The 15,812-nt window shown below is 37.3% G+C and overlaps 1 protein-coding gene and 1 pseudogene across 6 annotated transcripts in view; one reads left to right on the top strand and one right to left on the bottom strand.

Moving 5' to 3' along the window:
- Positions 1-15,812, bottom strand: part of BCLAF3 (BCLAF1 and THRAP3 family member 3) — a 123,810-nt gene that overhangs the window by 23,924 nt on the left and 84,074 nt on the right. The gene's annotated exons all lie outside the window — the stretch shown is intronic.
- Positions 11,526-12,004, top strand: LOC143670424 (ribulose-phosphate 3-epimerase pseudogene; annotated as a pseudogene).

Raw genomic sequence — 15,812 nt, 5'->3', positions numbered from 1 at the left:
ACCATATGGTATTAACATTGAGGAACGAACTTGGATAATTTCAGTTAAGAACAGGTCATCAGGAGAGAGAAATAGAGTAGATATTGGTTAATTGGAACTGAAGGGATACAGATTGTGCAACAGGACTGATTGTAAAAATTCAGAAATGGATAGCACAATACTACATAACTGTAATAAAATAATATTAGAACACTGAAGGAAGCTGAATGTGAGAATGATGGAGGGAGGAAGGCTGCGGGCACAAATGAAATCGGAAGGAAAGATATACAATAAACATTGAGATGGTATAATTTAGGAATGCCTAGAGTGTATAATGATAGTGACTAAATGCACAAATTTTAAAATGTTTTGTATGAGGAAGAACAAAGGAATGTCAATAATGTACGGTGTTGAAAAGAGACGGTAATTAACATTTTAAAACTTTAACTTATGTGTGAGACTAAAGCAAAAAATGTTTATTTGGGACAAAATTTATATTGTGACTAGTGCATTTCCTATTATAACTTATGTGGACAGCTTAATAGAACACCATAAGTACATGGAACCTTGAGTAGGGCATGAGATTTTGTAGGTTTGTCCAGAGTGATGCCTCGATAAATCCCAGAAGGATTTGAATAATGAATAAAAAAGGATTTGCAAAGTCCCCTTGGAGGAATGGTGAGAAAGGGGGGAAATTCAACTTCCCCAAGTTGAGATTCTTATATTCTCACAAGCAGTGGGGACAACCAAAGCAATAGGATGAACCCCCAATCCTGGGGTTTGTTCATATGAAACTTAACCCTGCAAAGGATAGGCTAAGCCTACTTAAACTTGGGCCCAAGAGTCACCCCCAAGAGAACCTCCACTGTTGCTCAAATGTGGCCTCTCTCTCCAGCCAACATGACAAGCAAACTCACTGCCCTCCCCAAGTCTACGTGGGACATGACTTCCAGGGGTGTGGACCTTCCTGGCAATGTGGGACAGAAATCCTAGAATGAGCTAGGACTCAGCATCAAGGGATTGGGAAAACCTTCTGGACCAAAAGGGGGAAGAGTGAAATGAAACAAAGTGTCAATGGCTGAGAGATTCCAAACAGAGTTGAGAGGTTATCCTGGAGGTTATTCTTATGCATTAAATAGATATCACCTTGTTATCTAAGATTTAATGGAGAGGCTGGAAGGAACTGCCTGAAAATGTAGAGCTGTGTTCCAGTAGCCATGTTTCTTGATGATGATTGAATAATGATATAGCTTTCACAATGTGACTGTGTGATTGTGAAAACCTTGTGTCTGATGTTCCTTTTATCTACCTTGTCAACAGACGAGTAGAACATATGGAATAAAAATAATAGGGGGAACAAATGCTAAAATAAATTCAGTTTGAAATGCTAGTGATCAATGAAAGGGAGGGGTAAGGGATATGGTTTGTAAAATTCTTTTTTTTCTTTTTCTGTTTTTGTTTTATTTTTCTGTTGTCTTTTTATTTTTTTCTGAATTGATACAAATGTTCTAAGAAATGATCATGATGATGAATATGCAACTATGCGATGATATAGTGAATTACTGATTATATATGTAGAACGGAATGATCATATATTAAGGATGTTTGCGTTTCTTTCTTGCAATATTTTTTAGTTAATAAAAAATTATTTAAAAATTAAAAAATTAATAAAAATAAATATACTAGAAACATACAACAGCATATATGAACAACCACTAAATAACCAGAAACAGTACAGAACAGCTCCCGGAGCCACAATAATAACCTGACACACAGCGTACCCCAGTCTGGACCAGCTGGACCGGCTGTGAGTCTCCGGAACTGTGAGTTCCCCAAGCCATGGCGGCCAGCGCCCGGTGCCCCTCTCCCACAGGCGGCTTCCCAGAGGGAAAGGAAAGAGACTCTAACAGTAGCAGGGACCAAGTCCAAGCAAACACCAATTGTGGCATTAATAAACAAATCCTGACTACTAAAAATAGGCCCCCAGCTCAGGCGAAACTGGTCAATATGGAGGTCACTTATTGGGCTAACTGAAAAAGAGGAAAGGGGACGAAACAGGTTTTTGAGGGTGTTTCTACGGAGGCTTGGCTGCCTCTGGATTTAGCGGGGGACTACTCGGGCTGCAACTGCCCCAGGAATAGGTAGAAACAGACTGCTTTCAGGGCTATCTGCCACGTGTGCCTTCCCCAGGGGAGGGGAGAAGCCCAACTCAGGTGGAATCCCTCTCTCAAGGAATTCAGACCCCAGGGCTAGGCAATTTGAAGCCATTAAAGCCAGCCTACAGCCTCTCCTCTGTCTCCACCATGCCCCCAGCAGGGAGAACCTTCCAAAGTTAAAGGAGACACAAAATCTTTTGCTAGTGGGATCCACAGACAGACAAGCACCACATACTGGGCAGGATGAGAAAAACAGAGCCCAGAGACTTCACAGGAAAGTCTTTCAACCTGCTGGGTCTCACCCTCAGGGAAAACTGATGCAGGTGACTCCTTTCCCCTGATAAGAGGCCAGTTTAGTCCGGGAAAACCCGGCTGGAGTCTGTAATACCTATGTAGACCCTCCTAAGGGTGGGGAGGGAAAAGGCACCTTACAAGCACGACAAGAAACAAGAAAACAAGAGCTGAAAAATTAATCTCTGTTAAACAAAACTTAAGCGAGAGGCCCAGAAAAAGCTGAACCGAAGGTCAAAGAACAGACAACAAACTCATCTAGCAAGAAAACCCTAGGTAAGATAAGTGAAAGCAATCTCCAGAATAAACTAATTAAGGTAATTAAATGTCTAGACACCAACAAAAAATAACAAATCATACCAGGAAAACTGAAGATATGGCCCAGTCAAAGAACAAATCAATAGTTCAAATGAGATACAGGAGCTGAAACAACTAATTCAGAATATATGAACAGAAATGGAAAACCTCATCAAAAACCAAATAAATTAATTGAGGGAGGACATGAAGAAGGGAAGGAATGAATAAAAAGAAGAAATGGAAAGTCTGGAAAAACAAATCACAGAACTTATGGGAATGAAAGACACAGTAGAAGAGATGTAAAAAACAATGGAAACCTACAATGGTAGATTTCAAGAGACGGAGGTTAGGATTAGTGAACTGGAGGATGGAACATCTGAAATCCAAAAAGAAACAGAAACTATAGGGAAAAGAATGGAAAAATATGAGCAGGGACTCAGGGAACTGAACGATAATATGAAGCGCACAAATATACGTGTTGTGGGTGTCCCAGAAAGAGAAGAGAAGGGAAAAGAGGAGAAAAACTAATGGAAGAAATTATCACTGAAAATTTCCCAACTAAGACCTAAAATTACAGATCCAAGAACTGCAGCGCACCTCAAAGAGAATAGATCCAAATAGACGTTCTCCAAGACACTTATTAGTCAGAATGTCAGAGGTCAAAGAGAAAGAGAGGATCTTGAAAGCAGCAAGAGAAAAGCAATCCATCACATACAAGGGAAACCCAATAAGACTATGTGTAGATTTCTCAGCAGAAACCATGGAGGCGAGAAGACAGTGGGATGATATATTTAAATTACTAAAAGAGAAAAACTGCCAACCAAGAATTCGATATCCAGCAAAATTGTCCTTCAAAAATGAGGGAGAAATTAAAACATTTTCAGACAAAAATTCACTGAGAGAATTTGTGACCAAGAGACCAGCTCTGCAACAAATACTAAAGGGAGCACTAGAGACAGATACGAAAAGACAGAAGAGAGAGGTGTGGAGAAGAGTGTAGAAAGAAGGAAAATTAGATATGACATACAAAATACAAAAGGCAAAATGGTAGAGGAAAGTACTACCCAAACAGTAATAACACTAAATGTTAATGGATTGAACTACCCAATCAAAAGACATAGACTGGTGGAATGGATTAAAAAACAGGATCCTTCTATATGCTTTCTACAGGAAACACATCTTAGACCCAAAGATAAATATAGGTTGAAAGTGAAAGGTTGGGAAAAGATATTTCATGCAAATAACAACCAGCAAAGAGCAGGAGTAGCTATACTAATATTCAACAAATTAGACTTCAAATGTAAAACAGTTAAAAGAGACAAAGAAGGATACTATCTACTAATAAAAGGACAATACAACAAGAAGACATAACAATCATAAATATTTATGCACCGAACCAGAATGCCCCAAAATACGTGAGGCAAACATTACAAATACTGAAAAGGGAAATAGACACATCTACCATAATAGTTGGAGCCTTCAATTTCCCACTCTCATCAATGGACAGAACATCAGGACAGAGGATCAATAAAGAAACAGAGAATTTGAATATTAGAATAAATGAGCTAGATTTAACAGACATTTATAGGACATTACACCCCACAACAGCAGGATACACCTTTTTCTCAAGTGCTCATGGATCATTCTCAAAGATAGACCATATGCTGGGTCACAAAGCAAGTCTCAGCAAATTTAAAAAGATTGAAATCATATGCAACACTTTCTCAGATCATAAAGAAATGAAGTTGGAAATCAATAATACACAAAGTGCCAGAAAATTCACAAATACGTGGAGGTTCAACAACACACTCTTAAACAACCAGTGGGTCAAGGAAGAAATTACAAGAGAAATCAGTAAATATCTCGAGGCAAATGAAAATGAAAACACAGCATATCAAAACTTATGGGACGCAGCAAAGGCAGTGCCAAGAGGGAAATTTATTGCCCTAAATGCCTATATCAAAAAAGAAAAAAGGGCAAAAATACAGGAATTAACTGTCCACTTGGAAGAACTGGAGAAAGAACAGCAAACTAACCCCAAAGCAAGCAAAAGGAAAGAAATAACAAAGATTAGAGCAGAAATAAATGAAATTGAGAATATGAAAACAATTGAGAAAATCAGTAAGACCAGAAGTTGGTTCTATGAGAAAATCAATAAGACTGATGGGCCCTTAGCAAGATTGACAAAAAGAAGAAGAGAGAGGACGCAAATAAATAAGATCAGAAATGGAAGAGGAGACATAACCACTGACCTCGCAGAAATAAAGGAGGCAATAACAGGATACTATGAACAAGTTTATGCCAATAAATACAACAATGTAGATGAAACGGACAACTTCCTAGAAAAGCATGAACAACCAACTTTGACTCAAGAAGAAATAGATGACCTCAACAAACCAATCACAAGTAAAGAAATTGAATCAATCATTAAAAAGCTTCCCAAAAAGAAAAGTCCAGGACCAGACGGCTTCACATGTGAATTCTACCAAACATTCCAGAAAGAATTAGTACCAACCCTGCTCAAACTCTTCAAAAAAATTGAAGTGGACGGAAAGCTACCTAATTCATTCTATGAAGCCAACATCACCCTCATACCAAAACCAGGCAAAGATATTACAAAAAACGAAAACTACAGACCAATTTTTCTAATGAATACAGATGCAAAAATCCTCAACAAAATTCTAGCAAATCGAATCCAACAACACATTAAAAGAATTATACATCATGACCAAGTAGGATTCATCCCAGGTATGCAAGGATGGTTCAACATAAGAAAATCAATTAATGTAATACACCATATCAACAAATCAAAGCAGAAAATTCGCATGATCATCTCCATTGATGCAGAGAAGGCATTTGACAAGATTCAACATCCTTTCCTGTTGAAAACACTTCAAAGGATAGGAATACAAGGGAACTTCCTTAAAATGATAAAGGGAATATATGAAAAACACACAGCTAATATGATCCTCAATGGGGAAAAACTGAAAACTTTCCCCCTAAGATCAGGAATAAGACAAGGATGTCCACTATCAACACTGTTATTCAACATCGTTTAGGAAGTTCTAGCCAGAGCAATTAGGCAAGAAAAAGAAATACAAGGCATCAAAATTGGAAAGGAAGAAGGAAAACTCTCACTGTTTGCAGATGATATGATACTATACGTCGAAAACCCTGAAAAATCCACAGCAATACTAGAGCTAATAAACGAGTACAGCAAAGTGGCAGGTTATAAGATAAACATTCAAAAATCTGTAGTGTTTCTATACACTAGTAATGAACAAACTGAGGGGGAAATCAAGAAAAGAATTCCATTTACAATTGCAACAAAAAGAATAAAATACTTAGGAATAAATTTAACTAAAGAGACAAAAGACCTATACAAAGAAAACTACAAGAAACTGTTAAAAGAAATCACAGAAGACCTAAATAGATGGAAGGGCATACCGTGTTCATGGATTGGAAGACTAAATATAGTTAAGATGTCAATCCTACCTAAATTGATTTACAGATTCAACGCAATACCAATCAAAATCCCAACAACTTACTTTTCAGAAACAGAAAAACCAATAAGCAAATTTATCTGGAAGGGCAGGGTGCCCTGAATTGCTAAAAGTATATTGAGGAAAAAAAAACGAAGCTGCAGGTCTCATGCTGCCAGACTTTAAGGCATATTATGAAGCCACAGTGGTCAAAACAGCATGGTACTGGCATAAAGATAGATATATTGACCAATGGAATCAAATAGAGTGCTCAGATATAGACCCTCTCATCTATGGACATTTGATCTTTGATAAGGCAGTCAAGCCAACGCACCTGGGACAGAACAGTCTCTTCAATAAATGGTGCCTAGAGAACTGGATATCTACATGCAAAAGAATGAAAGAGGACCCGTATCTCACACCCTATACAAAAGTTAACTCAAAATGGATCAAAGATCTAAACATTAGGTCTAAGACCATAAAACAGTTAGAGGAAAATGTAGGGAGATATCTTATGAATCTTATAATTGGAGGCGGTTTTATGGACCTTACACCTAAAGCAAGAGCACAGAAGAAAGAAATAAATAAATGGGAGCTCCTCAAAATTAAACACTTTTGTGCATCAAAGAACTTCATCAAGAAAGTAGAAAGGCAGCCTACACAATGGGAGACAATATTTGGAAACGACATATCAGATAAAGTTCTAGTATCCAGAATTTATAAAGAGATTGATCAACTCAACAACAAAAAGACAGCCAATCCAATTACAAAATGGGAAAAAGACTTGAACAGACACTTCTCAGAAGAGGAAATACAAATGGCCAAAACGCACATGAAGAGATGCTCAATGTCCCTGGCCATTAGAGAAATGCAAATCAAAACCACAATGCGATATCATCTCACACCCACCAGAATGGCCATTATCAACAAAACAGAAAACGACAAGTGCTGGAGAGGATGTGGAGAAAGAGGCATACTTATTCACTGTTGGTGGGAATGTCAAATGGTGCAACCACTGTGGAAGGAAGTTTGGCGGTTCCTCAAAAAGCTGAATATAGAATTGCCATATGACCCAGCAACACCATTGCTAGGTATCTACTCAGAGGACATAAGGGCAAAGACACAAACAGACATTTGCACATCAATGTTTATAGCAGCATTATTTATAATTGCAAGGAGATGGAAACAGCCAAAATGTCCATCAACAGACGAGTGGCTAAAGAAACTATGGTATATACATACGATGGAATATTATGCAGCTCTAAGACAGAATATACTTATGAAGTATGTAACAACATGGATGGACCTTGAGAACATTATGCTGAATGAGACTAGCAAAAAACTAAGAGACAAATACTGTATGGTCTCACTGATATGAACTGACATTAGTGAATAAACTTGGAATATGTTGTTGGTAACAGAGACCATCAGGAGATAGAAATAGGATAAGATAGTGGGTAATTGGAGCTGAAGGGATACAGACTGTGCAACAGGACTGGATACAAAAACTCAGAAATGGACAGCACAATATTACCTAACTGTAATATAATTATGTTAAAACACTGAATGAAGCTGCACGTGAGAATGATAGAGGGAGGAGGGCTGGGGACATAAATAAAATCAGAAAGAAAGATAGATGGTAAAGATCAAGATGGTATAATCTAGGAATGCCTAGAGTGTATAATAATAGTGAAATGTACAATGTACAAATTTTAAAAATGTTTTGGCATGAGGAAGAACAAAGGAATGTCATTATTGCAGGGTGCTGAAAATAGATGATAATTAATACTTTAATATGTCACCTTATGTGTGAGACTAAAGTAAAAAATATTTATTTGTTACAAAATTTATATTTTGACTAGAGCATTTCCTAATATAACTCATGTAGATAGTTTGATTGAATGTCCTAAGTACTTGGAATCTCAGGTAGCACATGAGATTTTGTTGGTTTGTCCAGAGTAATCCCCCGATGAATCCCAGAATGATTTGATCAGTGACTGGAGAAGTATTTGCAAGCCCCCTTCGGGGAATGGAGAGTGGGGAGAAATTCAACTTCCCCAAGTTGAATTCTTGATATTCTCACAAGCAGTGTGGACAACCAAAGCTATAGGCTGAGCCCCCAGTCTTGGGGTTTGTTCACATGAAACTTAACCCCAAAAAGGCTAGGTCAGGCCTACTTAAAATTTAGGCCTAAGAGTCACCCCCAAGAGAGCCTCTTTTGTTGCTCAGATGTGGCCCCTCTCTCCAGCCAACACAACGAGCAGTCTCAACACCCTCCCCCTCTCTGCGTGGGACATGACTCCCAGGGGTGTGGACCTTCCTGGCAACGTGGGACAGAGATCCTGGAATGAACTGAGACTCAGCATCAAGGGACTGAGAAAAACCCTAGAATGAGCTGAGAATTAACATCAAGGGATTGAGAGAAACTTCTCGACCAAAAGGGGAAAGAGCAAAATGAGACAAAGTGTCAATGGCTGAGAGATTCCAAACAGAGTCGAGAGGTTATCCTGGAGGTTATTCTTACGCATTAAGTAGATATCACCTTATTGTTCAAGATATAGTGGAGAGGCTGGAGGGAATTGCCTGAAAATGTAGCGCTGTGTTCCAGTAGCCATGTTTCTTGATGATGATTGAACAATGATAAAGCTTTCACAATGAGACTCTGTGAATGTGAAAACCTTATGTCTGATGCTCCTTTTAGCTACTATATCAACAGAAGAGTAGAACATATGGAATAAAAATAAATAATAGGGGGAACAAATGTTAAAATAAATTCAGTTTGAAATGCTAGTGGTAAATGAAAGCCAGGGGTTAGGGGTATGGTATGTATAGTCTTTTTTTTCTCGATTATCATTTTATTTCTTTTTCTGTTGTCTTTTTACTTCTTTTTCTAAATCGATGCAAATGTACTAAGAAATGATGACTGCAACTATGTGATAATATTTATAATTACTGATTGTATATGTAGAATGGAAAGATATCTAAATGTTTTGTTAATTTTTTTTAATTAATAAAAAATTTAAAAAAAAAAAAAGAAGAAAGAGTGAAAATCAAAGACCTAACTTAAATGCACACCTGGAAGAATTAGAAAAAGAACAGCAAACTAAACACAAAGCAAACAGAAAGAAACAAATATTAGAGCAGAAATAAATGAAACCGAGAATTAAAAAACAAGAGAGAGCATTAACAAAACTAAAAGTTGATTCTTTGAAGAGATCAATAAAATGGACAGACACTTAGCTAGAATGACAAAGAAAAAAAGAGAGAAGATGCAAAAAAAAAAATCAGAAATGAGAGGGAGGCCGTTACTACTAACCTCAAAAAAATAAAAAGGATCATAAGAGAATACTATGAACAACTGTTTGCCAACAAATTAGACAACTTAGGTGAAATGAACCAATTCCTAGAAACACATGAACGACCCACACAGACTCCAGAAGATATAGAGGACCTCAGCAGACCAATTACAAATAAAGAGACTGAATTAGTCATCAGAAACTACCCAACAAAGAAAAGCCCAGGACCAGATACTTTCACAGGTAAATTCTGCTAATCATTCCAAGAACAAATAATACCAATCCTGCTCCAACTGTTCCAAAAAATTGAACACGAGGGAACACTATCTAACTCATTCTATCGAGCCACTTTCACCCTCACACCACAGCTAGATAAAGATAGTATAAGAAAAGAAAAATTGTAGACCAATTTCCCTTATGAACACTAATGCAAAAATCCTCAATAAAATACCAGCAAACCAAATCCAAAAGAACATTAAAAGAATTACACACCATGAAGTGCGTTTTATCCCAGGTATGCAAGAGTGGTTCAACATACAAAATAAATTAATGTAATACACCATGTTACCAAAACAAAGGGAAAAACGACATGATCATTTCATCTGATGCAGAAAAGGCATCTGACAAAATTCAACACAGTTTCTTTGACAAAAACACCTAGAGGGGGTGCAAGGGTAATTCAGTGGTAAAATTCTCGCCTGCCATGTGGGAGAACCAGATTCGATTTCTAGCCTATGGACTACCCCCCTCCCCTCCCAAAAATCAACAAATGGTGCTGCACTAATGGAATAGTAACATGGAAAAAGAATGAAATGTGACTCCGACCATACAGCATTAAAAAAAAAAAACTTAGAAAAATATGAATGGAAGGAAACTTCCTCAACATGATAACAGTACATATGAAAAACCCACAGCTAACATCATACTCAATGGTGAAAGACTGAAAGCTTTTCCTCTAAGATCCGCAACAAGAAAAGGATGCCCACTATCACCTTTGTGACTCAATACACTACTGGACATTCCAGCCACACGAATAAGGCAAGAAAAAGAAATATAAGGTATCTCAATTGGAAAAGAAGAAAAACTTTCACTATTTGCAGATGACATAATCAAAAAACTTCCCAAAATTCTACAACAAAGCTACTAGAGTTAATAAATTCAGCAAAGTGGTGGGGTACAAGAGCAACATGCAAAAATCAGTAGTGTTTCTATATACTAGTAATGAGCAATCTTGAGAGGATATCAAGACAAAAATTCCATTTACAATAGCAATTAAGAGAATCAAATATTTAAAAATAAATTTAAACAAGGATGCAAAGTACTTTTACATGGAAAACTAGAAAACTTTGCTAAAAGAAATCAAAGAAAATCTAAATGATAGGACATTCTATGTTTATGGATTTGAAGACTATTGTTAAAATGTTAATTCTACCCAAAATGATCTACAGACTCAATGTAATCCCCCCCCCCCCAAATTCCAACAGCCTACTTTGCAGAAATGGAAAAGCCAGTTATCAAATTTATTTGGAAGGATAAAGGATCCCAATAGCCAAAACGATCTTGAAGAAAAAAGTTGGGAGGAGTCATACTTCATGACTTCAAAACTTATTACAAAGCTACAGTGGTCAAAACAGCATGGTACTGGCCTAAGAGTAGATACATAGAACCATAGAATCAAATTGAGAGTTCAGAACCTCACATCTGTGACCAATTTACTTTTGACAAGGCTGCCAAATATACTCAAATGGAAAAGACTACTCTCTTTCAACAAATGGTGCTGGGAAAACTGAATATCCATATGCAAAAGAATGAGGGAAAGAACCAGCACCATCACACTGGCTGCAAGATCAGTTCGTCTATACTCAACAGTGATCTGGCCAATTTAGGGGCAGAGTGCCTCCAGATACTGGACTCTGGGGCTGATTATCTGCATCTGGAGGTAATGGGCAGGCATTTTATTTCCAACACCACCTTTGGTCACCCTGTGGTAAAAAGCCTCCGAAAGCCAGGACCCTTTCTTTGACATGCACATGATGGTGTGCAGGCCGGAACAGAGGGTAAAGCCAATGGCTGTAGCAGGAGCCAACCAAAATGCCTGTCATCTCAAGGCTACTAAGAACCCAGGAGCTTTGATCAAAGATATATGAGAGAATGGGATGAAGGTTGGCTTGGCCCTCAAACTAGAAACTACAGTTGAGTATTTGACACTATAAGCTAATCAGATAGATATGGCCTTGGTTATGACAGCAACACCTGCGTTTGGAGGGCAGAAATTCATGCAAGATATGAGGTCAAAGGTTCAATGGTTGAAGACCCAGTTCCTGTCTTTGGACACAGAGGTGAACAATGAAGTAGGTCCTGACACTGTCCTTAAATATGTAGAGGCAGGAGCTAACATGATTGCATCTGGCAATGCCATTATGAGGAGTAAAGACCCCAGATCTGTGATTAACCTGTTGAGAAATGTTGCTCAGAAGCTGCTCAGAAACGTTCTCTTGATTGATGAAACCTCAAAGAGCCCAATGTTTCTGCTAATGAAATCGCCTTTTTACTGGAAAACAAGAAGGTTGGCTACCAAATCACATTGCAACTGAAGCTGTGCAGCTTTTCTGAGCAATTATTCACTATACTGACTAAAATCTATTGGACAGATGTTCTAAGAGGTTAGAAATTGGTGTGTATATTATAACTTCATTTTTAGTGAAGCAATTTAAAGATAAGTATGGTAAATACCATTTGTACTAGGAGGCTTGATTTTTATAAGGAGTAAAAGTATGGCTATATTATGCCATTCTGACCAAAAGGGGAAAAGAAGTATTAACAAATAAGGTATCAGTGGCTGAGAGAGTTCAAATAAAGTCAAAAGACTACTCTGGAGGTTGCTCTTTATGCAAACTTCAGTTAGACATTGCTTCCTACCATAACCTGCCAAACCCCAACCAAAACCATTCCAGCCAATCCTAAAGAACACCTAGGGCAATATAAAAGATTCTACAAAGGTTCCATGCACTAGGGTAACTTTCCAGAAACCCACAACCTCCAGATGGGTCCCTGGACCAGTTAAGTCCTGAAACCTAGAGGGTTTCCAAAACAGCCAGTTCTGTCTCCTTACCCCTTATTACTGACAGTCCTTCCAACATGAAAAAGGTAGACTGGACATAGCCCAAATACCCCTAAACAGTGGGAGAAAGATCAAAGGTGATAGTGGAGTTATACAGAGAAGGTAGGGTTTAACAAATGAGTATGACTGCTGAATCATTATATTGATATTTCTTTTAGTCTGCGGTATCTTAGACCAGCTAGAAGTAAAAACCTAAAATTGTGGAATTAAAACCCATACCAAACTTTGAAATCTGTTCTACAACCAATTGTGCTGTGCTTTGAAATTTATTGCTTTTTTGCATATGTTATTTTTCACAAAACAGAAAAAAAAATAGAGTATGATGATAAAAAAATATAATTATTCCTCCTAGCTTCCAATGTTCTGGAGCAGCTAGTAAGAAAAATCTGAAATGATGGTATAGTAGCTGTTCCAGTTTGCTAGCTGTCGGAATGCAACACCCCAGAGACATTGGCTTTGGATAAAAGGAGATTTATTTCATTAATTCTTCAGAGGAAAGGCAGCTAATTTTCAACTGAGGCTCTTTCTTATGTGGGGAGGCACAGGGTGATCTCTGCTGGCCTTCTCTCCAGGCCTCTTTGGGTTCCAACATCTTTCCCTGGGGTGATTCCTTTCTGCATCTCCAAAGGCCTGGGCTGAACTGAGAGTGCTGAGATGAGGCATGCTGAGCTGCTTGGGCTGTGCTATGCTGAGCTCTCTCATTTAAGCACCAGCCAATTAAATCAACAATCATTCACTGCAACAGGCACGCCTCCTAGCTGACTGCAGATGTAATGAGCAACAGATGAGGTTCACGTACCATTGGCTCATGTCCACAGCAACAGAACTAGGCACCTTCACCATGCCAAGTTGACTACTGAATCTAACTACCACAGTAGCTCATGACAAACTCTGGGATCCGTTCTGTAACTACTTATTGAAGAGTGCTTTGAAAACTATCGCTTTTTTCTTTCTTTGCTTTGCATATATGTTATATTATACAATAAAAATTTTTTTAAAAAAGTATGGCTGTATTAGTGTTTTAAACAAAAAAGTGTCTAATCCCTAAGGGAGGCATATTAGCTACTATCTAAAAAAGGATTTTTCTGCATTTCTCAAAAAATTTGCTGTTATTTTTCAGTTGTTTACCAGAAACAAAGAATATCTTTATGTTTTTACTGTTTCATGTCATTTGTGATTTGTGTTTATGCTTAATAATATGACAAGAATGGTACTTAGGAAAAATCTAAGTGTGGCTCTGGCTGGGATGGAATACTATATTCTTACATCTAAAACATCTATTTTTCACTCTTCCCCTTATACTAGATGCATCAAAGCAATTAAAAAAAACAAAAGGTATGAAGTCCAGGGGTTTTCAGCTGGTGTGTGGTCTATTCTAAAATTTAAACAGATTTTATCAGGGTTTTTTTTCTCTGGGTGCTGAAAGGGTAGGCTATAATGTAGTGATTTTCCTCCCTTTTCCTAATCCCATACACCATTGCTAAGGACATCAGATGGTGCTGTTGTTTTAGCTCTGAAAAGAAAGGAAAAGAAGAGCCTCTATTTGGAGTAATATGGAGCTGAATCCTGACTATGCCTCTTTCCAGGTATTTGACCGTAGCAAATCAGTCAATTTCTTTGAGCTTCTATTACCTCTTTTGTGAAATGAACTTAATTAAAACTTTTGCAGAGTTCTGTTGAGGATTAGGAATATCTTCCAGTAATATTCCTAAGACTTAGATGCTCAATATGATGTAGCTATCATTAATATCAATTTATGTTTTGTAGGGTACAGAGTATGTTGATATAATCTCATTAAATCTACAAATCACTTCTAAGAGCGAGACAACCGGTATTTTTTTGCTCCCTTTTATAAAAATGAAGACACAGGCTGGTACCCTGGAAAGGATCAATTAGGGCATAGAATTTCTGGTATGTACTGTTTTAACAAATGGAACTCCTGGGAACTGGTTTAAGAAAAGGAAGCTTCTTTTACTTAGTAATCTTATTTTTGGTCTGACTTTACCTTGTAGCAGAATCAGATAGCTGAGAATATCTGATTGGCCTGAAGGATATATACTAATTACTTCAAGAAAGACCTAATGGGTTAAGTGATGTCCAGGTACAGGGCTAATCTGTAAATTAAACGTTTTATAACTGTGCCCCAAATTATACCTAAACAACAAATATATTTTAGTCCCTTGCTGTGTATTAAATATGGGAAGAAATAATGGGATCAGTGTCATTAAACTTTAGGTTACTATGAATTTTGAGAAATAAGACACGAAAAATAATGTTAACATTTAAGTATAGAATAGAGCTTGCTTTTGTTTTTTAATCTAACATTGCAAAATAAAATTTTGTTTCTTAATTTTTGTTTTTATTTTGGCTTAAGAAAGGGTTGTGCCATATATACATGGTATTTTGATCAAATCACACAACACAGGGCACTTAGAAATAATTTTCATTTAAAAACTGAGATAGAATGACTGTTTGCAGACGATATGATACTATACGTCGAAAATCCGGAAATTTCCACAACAAAACTACTAGAGCTAATAAATGAGTACAGCAAAGTAGCAGGCTACAAGATCAACATTCAAAAATCTGTAGCTTTTCTATACACTAGTAATGAACAAGCTGAGGGGGAAATCAAGAAACGAATTCCATTTACAATCGCAACTAAAAGAATAAAATACTTAGGAATAAATTTAACCAAAGAGACAAAAAACCTATATAAAGAAAACTACAAAAAACTGCTAAAAGAAATCACAGAAGACCTAAATAGATGGAAGGGCATACCGTGTTCATGGATTGGAAGACTAAATATAATTAAGATGTCAATCCTACTTAACTGATCTACAGATTCAATGCAATACCAATCAAAATCCCAACAACTTATTTTTCAGAATTAGAAAAACCAATAAGCAAATTTATCTGGAAGGGCAAGGTGCCCCGAATTGTTAAAAACATCTTGAGGAAAAAAAACGAAGCTGGAGGTCTCGCGCTGCCTGACTTTAATGCATATTATGAAGCCACAGTGGTCAAAACAGCATGGTATTGGCATAAAGATAGATATATCGACCAATGGAATCGAATAGAGTGCTCAGATATAGACCCTCTTATCTATGGACATTTGATCTTTGATAAGGCAGTCAAGCCAACTCACCTGGGACAGAACAGTCTCTTCAATAAATGGTGCCTAGAGAAC

The sequence above is a fragment of the Tamandua tetradactyla genome, chromosome X (assembly GCF_023851605.1).
Source record: "Tamandua tetradactyla isolate mTamTet1 chromosome X, mTamTet1.pri, whole genome shotgun sequence".
NCBI lineage: Eukaryota > Metazoa > Chordata > Mammalia > Pilosa > Myrmecophagidae > Tamandua > Tamandua tetradactyla.
The sequence above is the reverse complement of the archived record's forward strand: the minus strand, read 5'-3'. Positions and strand labels throughout refer to the sequence as shown.